The sequence below is a fragment of the Schistocerca nitens genome, chromosome 1 (genome assembly GCF_023898315.1).
Source record: "Schistocerca nitens isolate TAMUIC-IGC-003100 chromosome 1, iqSchNite1.1, whole genome shotgun sequence".
Lineage (NCBI taxonomy): Eukaryota > Metazoa > Arthropoda > Insecta > Orthoptera > Acrididae > Schistocerca > Schistocerca nitens.
The window spans coordinates 473,526,577-473,540,301 of NC_064614.1; the positions used below are offsets into that span (position 1 = coordinate 473,526,577).

General features: G+C 42.4%; 1 protein-coding gene across 1 annotated transcript in view; it reads right to left on the bottom strand.

Moving 5' to 3' along the window:
• Positions 1 to 11,384, bottom strand: part of LOC126251949 (aminopeptidase N-like) — a 278,934-nt gene extending 267,550 nt beyond the window's left edge. The window contains exon 1 of the mRNA XM_049952717.1: positions 11,257 to 11,384. The gene's annotated coding sequence lies outside the window, so the exon portion shown is untranslated. The remainder of the gene's footprint in view (positions 1 to 11,256) is intronic.
• Positions 11,385 to 13,725: the final 2,341 nt, after the last annotated feature.

The following is a 13,725-nucleotide window of genomic DNA, read 5'->3' on the forward strand; positions in this document are numbered from 1 at the left end:
CGTTTTGGATTACCTGCATTTCCTATTTATTTCATTGCTAAGTGACTTACGTTGATGTATGCCTGTAATTTTGTTCTTCCTTCATTTATCGATTTCTTTTGTTACCTTGCTCTTACCTATATTTGTTCGACCCGCTTCTGTGAGTGCCCTTTTTAGCAAGTCCCTTCCTCCCCCACTCATTTACCTACTGCGGTATTCATTATCTTAGCGTCTGCAGTCCTATAGAACTTCAAAGACATACCATCATTACTCAGTTCTACAGTATCCCACTTCTTCCCACATTTCTTCTTCTGGACGATTTTCTAGACTATAGTCTACTCTTCATCATTACCAAATAGTGATTCAAATTTATATCTACTCCTGCGTAAGCCTTACAATCTATTCCTGATTTCGGAATCTCTTTTCCATCATTTTGACCATTAACCATCTGGAATCTTCCGTGTCTCCAGGACTTTTTCAAAAACACTTCTTCCTCTTGTGCTTTTTCAACAGTTTATTCGCCATTACTAACTGAAATTTGTTGCAGAACTCGACTGATCTTTCTCCTCTCCCATCTCTACTACCAAGACCATATTCTCTCCTACCTCTCTTTGTTTCTTCCTCTAATATAGTGTTCCACACGCCTATGATTATTAGATATGCATCTCTCTTTACATACTGAGTTACACGTTCAGTATCCTCATACACTTCTCCAACTTTTCTTCTTCTGCTTGTGATGTTGGCATATATACCTGAAGAACTGTTACATCTACATCTACATCTAATCTACATGGATACTCTGCAAATCACATTTAAGAGCCTGGCAGAGGGTTCATCGAACCACCTTCACAATTCTCTATTACTCCAATCTCGAATAGCACGCTGAAAGAACGAACACCTATATCTTACCGTACGAGCTCTGATTTCCCGCATTTTATCGTGGTGATCGTTTCTCCCTATGTAGATCGGTGTAAACAAAATATTTTCGCATTCGGAGGAGAAAGTTGGTGATTGGAATTTCATGAGAAGTTTCCGTTGCTACGAAAAACGCCTTTCTTTTAATGAAGTATCATTTCAGTGGCACTCTCTCCCATACTTCGCTATAATACAAAATGCGCTGCCCTTCTTTGAACTTTTTCGATGCACTCCGTCAGTCGTAGCTGGTAAGGATCCCACACCGCGCAGCAGCATTCTAAAAGAGGACGGACAAGCGTAGTGTAGGCAGTCTCCTTAGTAGATCTGTTACATTTTCTAAGTATCCTTCCAATAAAACGCAGTCTTTGGTTAGCCTTCCCCACAACATTTTCTATGTGTTCCTCCCAATTTAAGTTTCTTAATTGTAAATCCTAGGCATTTAGTTGAATTTACGGCCTTTAGATTTGACTGATTTATCGTGTAACCGAAGTTTAACGGATTCCTTTTAGCACTCGTGTGGATGACCTGACGATTTTCGTTATTTAGGGTCAACTGCCAATTTTCGCACCATTCAGATATCTTTTCCAAATCGTTTTGCAATTTGTTTTGATCTTCTGATGACTTTATTAGTCGATAAACGACAGCGTCATGTGCAAACAACCTCAGACGGGTGCTCAGATTGTCTCCCAAATAGTTTATATAGATAAGGAACAGCAAAGGGCCTCAAACACTACCTTGGGGAACGCAAGAAATCACTTATGTTTTACTCGATGACTTTCCGTCAATTACTACGAACTGTGAACTCTCTGACGGGAAGTCACAAGTCAAGGCATATAACTGAGACGATATTCCATAATCACGCAATGTCACTATAAGCCGCTTGTGCGGTGCAGTATCAAAAGCCTTCCGGAAATCCAGAAATACGGAATCGATCTGAAATCCCTTGTCAATAGCATTCAGCACTTCATGCGAATAAAGAGCTAGTTGTGTTTCAGAAGAACGATATTTTCTAAACCCATGTTGACTGTATGCCAACAGACCGTTTTCTTCGAGGTAATTCATAATGCTCGAACACAATATATGTTCCAGAATCGTGCTGCACATTAACGTTAATGATGTGGGCCTGCAATTAAGTGGTTTACTCCTACTACCATTCTTGAATATTTGTGTGACCTGTGCAACTTTCCAGTCTTTTGGTACAGATCTTTCGTCGAGCGAACGGTTGTATATGATTGTCAAGAATGGAGCTAATGCATCAGCATACTCTGAAAGGAACCTAATTGGTACACAATCTGGACCAGAATATCTGCTTTTATTAAGTGATTTAAGTTGCTTCACTACTCCGAGGATATTTACTTCTACGTTACTCATGTTGGCAACTGTTCCTAATTCTAATTCTGGAATATTTAGTTCGTCTTCTTTTGTCAAGGCATTTCGGAAGGTTGTGTTTAGTAACTCTGCTTTGGCAGCACTGTCTTCGATAATATCTCCATTGCTATGGCGCAGAGAAGACATTGATTGTTTCTTGCCGCCAACATACTTCACATACGACCAGAATCTCTTTGGATTTTCTGCCAGGTTTCGAGACAAAGTTTCGTCGTGGAAACTTTTGTAAACATCTCGCATTGAAGTCCGCGCTAAATTTCGAGCTTCTGTAAAAGATCGCCAATCCTGGGAATTTTGCGTCTGTTTAAATTTGGCGTGTTTGTTTCGATGTTTCTGCAACAATGTTCTGACCCGTTTTGTGTACCAAGGAGTATCAATTCCGTCGTTTGTTATTTGGTATTAATCTCTCAACTGCTGCCCATACTATTTCTCTGAATTCAAGCCACATCTGGTCTACACTTATATCATTAATTTGGAAGGAATGGAGATTGTGTCTCAGGAAGGGATCAAGTGAATTTTTATCTGCTTTTTTGAATAGGTTTACTTTCTAGGATTTGTGGATTACAGTATTCAGTCTCGCTACGACAACCCTGTGTTCACTCATCCCTGTATCCGTTTTGATACTCGTTATTAACTGAAGATTATTTGTTGCTAAGAGTTCAAGTGTGTTTTCATAACCATTTACTATTCGCGTGGGCTCATGAACTAACTGCTCGAAATAATTTTCAGAGAACCGCGTGGGCTCATGAACTAACTGCTCCAAATAATTTTCAGAGAACGCGTTTAGCACAATTTAGGATGATGTTTTATGCGTACCTCCGCAATTAAACATGTGTTTTCGCCAACATACCAACGGTAAAGTCACCACCAAATATTGTCGTATGAGTCGGGTACGTGTTTGAAATCAAACTCAAGTTTTCTTTGACCCTTTCAGCAAATGTATCATCTGAATTGGGAATTTGGTATAAGGATCCAATTATTATTTTATTCCGGTTGCCAACAATGACCTCTGCCCATACTAACTCACAGGAATTATCTACTTCAATTTCGCGACAGTCTACTTCTAACAGCAACAAACACGCTACCGCCAACCGTGTTTAGCCAATCCTTTCGGAACGCCATTAGGTCCTTCGCAAAAATTTCGGCTTAGCTTATCTCCGGCCTTAGCTAGCTTTTAATGCCTATAACGATTTGAGCATCCGTGATTTCTACTAGCGCTTGGAGCTCTAGTACTTTCCCAACACAGCTACGACAATTTACGACTGTTATAGCGATTGTTCCAGTATGTACATTTTTCCTGTGTTCGGCCTGCATCCTTTGTGGCTGAAGCCCTTTTTGTGTTTTCCCGAGACCCTCTAAACTGAAAAACCGCCCAGTCCACGTCAAACAGCCCCTGCTACCCGTGTAGCCACCTCCTGCGTATAGTGAACACCTGATCTATTCAGCGGAACCCGAAACCCACCCACCCTCTGTCGCAAGTCGAGGAATATGCAGCCTACACGGTCGCAGAACCCTCTGAGCCTCTGATTCAGACCCTCCACTCCAGTCGTATAATCGAGCCATCAGTGACCAACGTCTATGAACTGGCTTCTGTAAACTATTGTAGCAGCTATTTTCAGTCTGATGGTTGCATGTGTTTCACTATAATGTTGGCTGACTTTGGAACTGGTTTTGGTTGGACCAACAATAAGATGAGTTTTTGACAAATTTAGACACGGGATTAATTACCAAGATCATACTATTCTCATCAACAAGTACCCTTTTATCTGAAACTTACATCGTCAGAAGTGTCCATGTGAGTTTTGACCACTCATAGAACTATCTTTTATGTATTTTGCTAAATCTGATGCCTGTTGTTAAGGTCGAACTGATCTCATAGAGTAACCTACAATTACTTTTAGTAGTGCCACTAACAGATCATCATGTGTTTCGATAAGTAGTACAGACAATTGAGATTTGTAAGTAGTTAATTTGAGGGCCCGTTGCGACTTACAATGTGTAGCACAATAATCGAAATTGGCTCACCGCTAGTGTGCCTTAACCTGTAAGTTTCAGCAGTAAGAAACAGTCACTTTTGTTTGCACAAGTAATACCTGTGCAGATAGTCATAATCCAAAAAGGAATACAATGAGACCAACTCCTATACAATCAACTAGGCAAAATGTTATCTTTGTAACGATATAAACATTTGCATGTGAAAGTGTTAAACTGTAATGCGTTTATCACTGTGATCTGTGTGGAAAATATCTAAAATTCTAACAAAAATGATTGTATTTCTACACTACTGGCCATTAAAATTGCTACACCACGAAGATGACGTGCTACAGATGCGAAATTTAACCGACAGGAAGAAGATGCTGTGATATGCAAATGATTAGCTTTTCAGAGCATTCACACAAGGTTCGCGCCGGTGGCGACACCTGCAACGTGCTGACATGAGGAAAGTTTCGAACCGATTTCTCATACAAAAACAGTAGTTGACTGGCGTTGCCTGGTGAAACGTTGTTGTGATGCCTCGTGTAAGGAGGAGAAAGGCGTACCATCACGTTTCCGACTTTGATAAAGGTCGGATTGTAGCCTATCCTGATTGCGGCTTATCGTATCGTGACATTGCTGCTCGCGTTGGCTGAGATCCAGTGACTGTTAGCAGAATATGGAATCGGTGCGTTCAGGAGGGTAATACGGAACGCCGTGCTGGATCCCAACGGCCTCGTATCACTAGGAATCGAGATGACAGGCATCTTATCCGCATGGCTGTAACGGATCGTGCAGCCACGTCTCGATCCCAATGTCAACAGATGGGGACGTTTGCAAGACAACAACCATGTGCACGAACAGTTCGACGACGTTTGCAGCAGCATGGACTATCAGCTCGGAGACCATGTCTGCGGTTACCCTTGACGCTGTATCACGGACAGGAGCGCCTGCGAGGGTGTACTCAACGACGAACCTGGGTGCACAAATGGCAAAACGTCATTTTTTCGGATGATTCCAGGTTTTGCTTACAGCATCATGATGGTAGCATCCGTGTTTGGCGACATCGCGATGAACGCACATTGGAAGCGTGTATTCGTCATCGCCATACTGGCGTATCACCCGACGTGATGGTATGGGGTACCACTGGTTACACGTCTCGGTCACCTCTTGTTCACATTGACGGCACATTGAACAGTGGACGATACATTTCAGATGTGTTACGACCCGTTGCTCTACCCTTAATTCGATCCCAGCGAAACTCTACATCTCAGCAGGATAACGCACGGCCGCATGTTGCAGGTCCTGTGCGGGCCTTTCTGGATACAGAAAATGTTCGACTGCTGCCCTGTCCAGTACATTCTCCAGATCTCTCACCAATTGAAAACGTCTGGTCAATGGTGGCCGAGGAACTGGCTCGTCACAATACGCCAGTCACTACTCTTGATGAACTGTGGTATCGTGTTGAAGCTGCATGGGCAGCTGTACCTGTACACGCCATCCAAGCTCTGTTTGACTCAATGCCCAGGCGTATCAAGACCGTTGTTACGGCCAGAGGTGGTTGTTCTAGATACTGATTTCTCAGGATCTATGCACCCAAATTGCGTGAAAATGTAATCACATGTCAGTTCTAGTATAATATATTTGTCCAATGAATACCCGTTTATCATCTGCATTTCTTCTTGGTGTAGCAATTTTAACGGCCAGTAGCCTAGATTATCAGTCAATAGATTATCAGTCAACGTATGGGCAGGCATAATCAGTAATTACGAACTAGGCACGTTTCGTCTTCCATCCCACTGAAATGCACCAATGTACGCAGTGTTCATCAGAGACGTACTATCGAGGTACCAGGATCATATCCCACTTGTTATTAGTCAGCAGATGTGGTTCAAACATGATGAATCCCACCTCAATGGACTGAGAGTCCATGAAAAACTGGATCAAACATCTCCAGAAAAGTGAATAGGTATAGAACGTCCAGTTTCATTGCTAGCACATTCACACAACCTCAAACCACTTTATTTCTTCCTGTGGGGCCGGGTGAAAAGGATACTGGGTATATTACAAAGAGTACAGCAGAACTTTGTGCGATGATGTCATGCCTGCATCGACGCAGGGGGGCGCCATTTTGAACAATTGTTGTAAATGTAGCAGCTTGTAAGACTTGTACAAGTAAATGAAAATCATTATTACTCAACCGAAGACATAGGATTTTCGGTCTCTCTGACATGGAGTTGTGTGCAGCATTACTAGTCATTTAACGGGGTAAGTTACTTGAGGGTGTTGGGGAATATTCAGCGGGCAGTCTGTACGGCATGATCAGGTTTCGGAAGTAGAGGCCCTCAGTTTGACCTCTATACAAGGCGAAGGCGAAACTCGAGTGGATTTTCGCTTATACCTTTCGACCCTGTTGTTTCCGGACTCGAGTTCCTTACTCAAATTGGTACATTTACTCTTCTTCACTATCCCAGAAAGTTTTTAACACCATCCTCGTAGATAGATCGTCTTGTTCAACGATTTCAGTGCGTTGTGCAACCTTTCTATCTAGAGGGCAATTTTGAGATAATGTTCGGATACATAAAGATGCCGGATATTATCATATGTTCCATGCTACTTACGCTAGAAACACGTAAAGATATATTGCCACTAACACAGACTAAGCTAGACCCGCCCTGATAGCCGTCGTGTCAAAGTGTCATTTCCAGGACAGGAAGGTGCACCAGCCCCGGATCGAATCCACCCTGGGGTCTAACGACGATGGTCGGTGTGTCATACAGCCTTGACGTAGATTTTAGGCTGTTTCCATCATCCCACTAGGCGATTAGCACGTTGGTACCCAAGTCCCGCTTCAGTTACACAATTTCCAAACATTTAGAAAGAAATCGCTCACTTTCACATCAATAACACTACATGTCGATAGTTGGGGTACACATATTCCATCCCAGAGGGTAACTGGGCGGCATCATGAGCGGCATCTATCCACTATTACACTAATCGTGCCAAATCCGTTAATAACCGTGCCGTGCGTGCGCCGATGCGGGACAAAAGCAAAAGAGAAAGAACAACGCTGACCAAACTAAACGTCGCGTCGTTTTTCATCCACATATCGGGGGGACAAGTGTGGTGATCATGTTGGGCATGAAAATCACGAAATTGTTCCTTAAACAACGCCACGCTTTATTTTTCCGCCATAAGTGCTCAAACGACCTTCTTGCGTTTCTGCAAAACAATATGGTGGGAATGTAGTGTACTCAGAAAGTCTTCCACGATAGTTCTCATAATAGTATTGTAAGTAAACTGACATTTCCTAACTCCCTACCAATGAGTCGATTTGTATTTACCTACGAATGAGTCATGTAGGTTCAGCGCATGATATGGTAGCTGATGCGCAGAGACCAATTTTCGTCCAGAGCTCTGGAGAAGTTTATTTGTTTGTCGAGGAGGGGAGACCGACATCATCGTTTGCCCTCTTTCTGCCTGTCGGCGACGTACTGGGATGACAGAATCGAGCTACATGCGCTGCAATCATTCTCAAATTATTATACAGAAACTATTCCTTTAAAAATTCTGTTTTGCATTACTTACGGCTTTATACGTCAGGTTCACAATGATGTGCCCATCTTTCCGTTAACGGTAATAGCATATTTACATGGAAGTAGGGCACTGAGCGAAATTTGAAAAAGTTTGCAGTGGAAAATATGGGTTACTATGACTTTGGGTTTGGGGCATATTACTTAGTGTGTTGCTGTGTATGAAATTTAGCTGACATATTGAATGTTTCTTTAGACTTGGGTCTCTGCTTGCTACCAATGTCGAGAAAATTGATCTGGTGTAGCACACCCATTTGCGATCACGTCACGCCAGTGATAAAGCCAGATTGAAATATCCACAACATTTCTCATATTTCATAAACGATTTGAGATACTGAAATGAGATTTTGGTAAATTATAGCATGCAAAGAGCAGAGTATTTTGCCAAATTGTTGTTATGAAAAATTTCATTATCTACCGTGTTATTTCACCAGCTACAGTCTTTTTCAATGGAAGTACAAAAAGAGAAGCTCAAATTAAAATAATAATCAGCGATTATTATTTATTGTACTTATTTTGGCGCAACAGAAGCATTCCTCATTTGGGATATGAAAGATTTGTCTTCAAGCGGAAAACGCATTTTTTACTTCTTCCATACCCTCGTGTTCTGCATAACGAGTGCGCTCTCATTGATCCTTCGTGTCACTGTTACCAGTTTTGTGGAATGTTGCTTTCCTACAGCAAGGAACTTTAGATATTGCTTTTAGGCGCTTTAATAATGAAACATACAACGCATCTCTGTTTTTAAATCAAAGTGATATTAAAAAAATATGTTGACAAGGTTGAAAACACACCCGTGAACAACAGAATATTGAAGAGGTAGTACAAAACATTTACTGTCCTGTTATGACGAATTTTTCTGATGCGAAACCCGAATGGCTGAGTTTTTTTACAAAAATATACTTAGCGATGATGTGTATTACTCATTTTAGTTTTAACAAAAAATACAATATTTCTGCTTAAAGTGGAGGTTTACAACCAATCCAATGAAGACTTAGTTGCTATCATCTTAGCAACAGAATGGCCAATACAAAGCCAAATGTCAGATTTAATGGTCGAGTCCTCCTCCAAAATATTTAGGTGTAACTCTTGATAGAACCTTGTCCTGCAAGAAACACGTAGCAAACATCCAAGCAAAGCTGAAAACTCGCAGTTACACCACACAGCCGGGCGGGATTGGCCGAGCGGTCTCAGGCGCTGCAGTCATGGACTGTGCGGCTGGTCCCGGCGGAGGTTCGAGTCCTCCCTCGGGCATGGGCGTGTGTGTTTGTCCTTAGGATAATTTAGGTTAAGTAGTGTGTAAGCTTAAGGACTGATGACCTTAGCAGTTAAGTCCCATAAGATTTCACACACATTTGAACATTATTTACACCACACAGAAGCTGAGTGGTATGTCACTGGTCACAAGAGCTACAACACTGCGATTTTCTTCCTTAGCACTCGTCTACTCTGCTGCCCATTGGTGTTTTCCTACATAATAGTTCACAGATGAGGAAAATCAATGCTCAGTGAAATGAAGCAATGGGGACAATAACAGATACATTAGGTCTAGTTCTCTTCGCTGGTTACCATCTCTAAGCGACATTGTGTCACCACATCTGGGAAGACATATTACCTTTCTACAGGAATTGGAAAAAGTAATTAAAGCTCCACAGATCCCAGTTCACTCTGATGCGGTCATACTTAGAATGAGCCAATTAAAATCCAAGAACTCACCTGTCATATCGACAGAATCACTGCAAGAAATGGATTTCTACATCAATGAAAATTCGTCAGAAACGTTGAATAGCATTGTTCATAAGGAATAAGAATTGATATAATGTCAGTCGGCATGGAATTACCGTGACGTACTTGAAAGGCAGTTAACAGGCCTTATACAGGCCATAGTATCCGTGCGGAAATCATCCACCGAAGAGGAAAGGCTTCATCTTCTCAATGTAACTGTGGCAGTGAATAGAAGGCAGTAAAAGACACTGTAATAAGCTGTAGCAGGCGCATTTATCATGAATATCTAGAAGATTTATGTGAAGTGATAGAAGGCATCCCTTGAATGGACTGAAAATTTCGATATTAATTTGTAGATTTATGGTTTCAGGTCTATTTCTTTTGTAAAATTATGCAATTCATTACATTGTTTGCTGTTCAGTTTGTATTGCCATAAGTTAAACAAATAAATAAATAATTTCATGGTAGACAGAGTGGCTATTCTTTGCAAATCAAGACAGTGAAATGACTATAGAAAACTTAATAGTGAAATCAATATGTTGTCTTTATAACGCTTTTCCTATGCCGAAGTACATTTTTAAGTCACCGTTCTATCAACAGGGCTTCTATTTTTATGTGAGAACCTTCATTGCAATGTCAACACACCAGAAATCCATATCTGTGAATTCTTTGATTTGTTTTTTATATGACAGTCAACAAGTTTTGAAACGTCCCCTTAGAAAAATTTTGAAAAGACTGTGCAGGTAAACCTCTTACGTTATTTGATTTTCAAGCAACTGAGCAAAACTGGACGTACTCAGACATTTCTCTCTTTACTTATTCTGATCATCACTAAACTGACACACAATATTTTTTTTTAGAGCAACGCAATCTGACTTTCAATAATCCCTACAAAAGAATGGCCGTGACTAACAATAACCTATACCTTTCATGAGTCACTTACCTCACAAAAATCTTGGTTACTCAAACTACTGCAATACAACGAGCGCCAATACTGTCAGCTAAATAAAAGATTCTAACTACTGAAGGCACTAACTACTAATAGGCACAGTTAGCAAATGAAAGATTTTGATAGAGGACAAACAATGTATTTACCTTAATAATGTTCAAAAGTCATCATATATATATATATCAATTCATGACATCCATCTTTACAAATTTCCTTTTTCTGGCGGACACACGTCCAGATCGTCCGTTCTCAAAACTCTGGCATCTCTCTCTCCACATCCACCACTGCTGGCGGTTCACCTCCAACTGCGCAACGCTGCGCGCTTTTCACATCCAGCTGCCCTTCACTACAATAGCGAATATTCCAACAATATCAACCAGCCACAGACAGAACACAGCACAGTCAGTGATTTTCATACAGAGCGCAACGTGGCGTTACCAACATAAAAACCTAAACAGCCTACTTACAGTTTCATAGAAAAGCGTTTATGGTGCGTTGACATAGTACGAAAGCCTTTACATAACAACAGATGATGAAGCTTTGACTTAGGGCAACAAGCATATAAATACAGCAGATAGATTTTATTATTAAGTTTTCCATCGAAATTTCAGTTTTTGGCTAGGCAGAAAAAAGAAAACAGGACAGAGAGAGACAGGGAATACTGTACAGCCTGTATGCTGCAGCATAATCTTCAGCTGAGTGAAACTGAGGTGAGGATCCGCTGTTAATACTTACTGTGGGCAGAGCTTGTCCGACTGGCGCGTTCGTTATCGAGGTGCGTGGATACTGGACGCCTGACTGACCCGTCGTCTAGCTGAGCAGCGCCTGAGGCTCGACTGTCCCGCGCTACGTCACCAGGGCAGTCGGCGGCACCGTGTAAGTGGCCACAGGCAGGAAGCGCTAATTCACGAACGGCGGCCAAGAAGAAAGGCACTCGTGGGTAGATTGCAACACGAGACCCCGTCACGTCCCACACCACCACTAGACCTTTCCCGCTACTAATGAAATTGACCCGAATGAAGGACACGGCCACAGGAACCGTCTCTGGAAAGCGACACTCATTTCGCAATACCTTAATCAAAAGCTGCATCAACATCTGAGTACCTATAGGCTACATCATGATCCCATCTTTAATAAACTGATACACAGACTGCAGCCGAGACAGTGGCTTTTGTAATTAATGTCTAGCTAAACTACCACAGGTCGTGTGATACATCTTCACTACTACACTACTGGCCATTAAAATTGTTAGACCAAGAAGAAATGCAGATGATAAACGGGTATTCATTGGACAAATATATTATACTAGAACTGACATGTGATTACATTTTCACGAAATATGGGTGCATAGATCCTGAGAAATCAGTACCCAGAACAACCACCTCTGGCCGTAATAACGGCCTTGATACGTCTGGGCATTGAGTCAAACAGAGCTTGGATGGCGTGTACAGGTACAGCTGCCCATGCAGCTTCAGCACGATACCACAGTTCATCAAGAGTAGTGACTGGCGTATTGTGACAAGCCAGTTGCTCGGCCACCATTGACCAGACGTTTTCAATTGGTGAGAGATCTGGAGAATGTGCTGGCCAGGGCAGCAGTCGAACATTTTCTGTATCCAGAAAGGCCCGTTCAGGACCTGCAACATGCGGTCGTGCATCATCCTGCTGAAATGTAGGGTTTTGCTGGGATCGAATGAAGGGTAGAGCCACGGGTCATAACACATCAGAAATGTAACGTCCACTGTTCAAAGTGTCGTCAATGCGAACAAGAGGTGACCGAGACGTGTAACCAATGGCACCTCATACCATCACGCCGGGTGATACGCCACTATGGCGATGACGAATACACGCTTCCAATGTGTGTTCACCGCGATGTCGCCAAACACGGATGCGATCATCATGATTCTGTAAACATAACCTGGATTCTTCCGAAAAAATGACGTTTTGCCATTCGTGCACCCAGGTTCGTCGTTGAGTACACCATCGCAGGCGCTCCTGTCTGTGATGCAGTGTCAAGGGTAGCCGCAGCCATGGTCTCCGAGTTGATAGTCCATGCTGCTGCAAACGTCGCCGAACTGTTCGTGCATATAGTTGTTGTCTTGCAAACGTCCCCATTTGTTGACTCTGGGATCGAGACGTGGCTGCACGATCCGTTACAGCCATGCGGATAAGATGCCTGTCATCTCGACTGCTAGTGATACGAGGCCGTTGGGATCCAGCACGGCGTTCCGTATTACCCTCCTGAACCCACCGATTCCATATTCTGCTAACAGTCGTTGGATCTCGACCAACGCGAGCAGCAAAGTCGCGATACGATGAACCGAAATCGTGATAGGCTACAATCCGACATTTACCAAAGTCGGAAACGTGGTGGTACGCCTTTCTCCTTCTTACACGAGGCATCACAACAACGTTTCACCAGGCAAGGCCGGTCAACTGCTGTTGGTGTATGAGAAGTCGGTTGGAAACTTTCTTTATGTCAGCACGTTGTAGGTGTCGCCACCGGCGCCAACCTTGTGTGAATGCTCTGAAAAGCTAATCATTTGCGTATCACAGCATCGTCTTCCTGTCGGTTAAATTTCGTGTCTGTAGCACGTCATCTTCGTGGTGTAGCAATTTTAATGGCCAGTAGTGTAGTTTCACTCATTATAAGCGAGCATCAACAGATATTCGCTGCCCTGGTATCAACACATTAGAGATTTAAACCGCCGCTTGGCACCGTCGTCTGTATGTTTACGAATGCAACTCGCAGCACTTTGCATTGGCGATAATACCAAGTAGACCTTTAAAACTACAACCTTTTGCCACCAGGGCAGTGAATGTTTCAGAGTCTCAGGATGCTCGCGCCAGATAAATGAAACGAGTCAAATACGTCAGATAATACACAAACTGTGCCGGTTTACCTGTAGACTGATCCTACATTTTATTACCGTTGATTAGTAACAGGCACATATCGGAGACAAACATTTTTCTTGTTTTAGTGTTCAGGTAGAAAATGCATGTGAGTTCGTGTTAGATCCTCGAAACGCTCCTAACAGATTAAAGTGCGTAATACCTTATCTGAAGCACTTCTAAAGGCAACGGAGGCTATTTTATATTCTATGCCAAAGTTCGTTGGCAAGATTTTGCGAGTTTGTCGAAATCAAAAGCTACATGGCCTAGTGTATTAGTTGCTACACATAAGAAATTTGAATTAAAGAGATG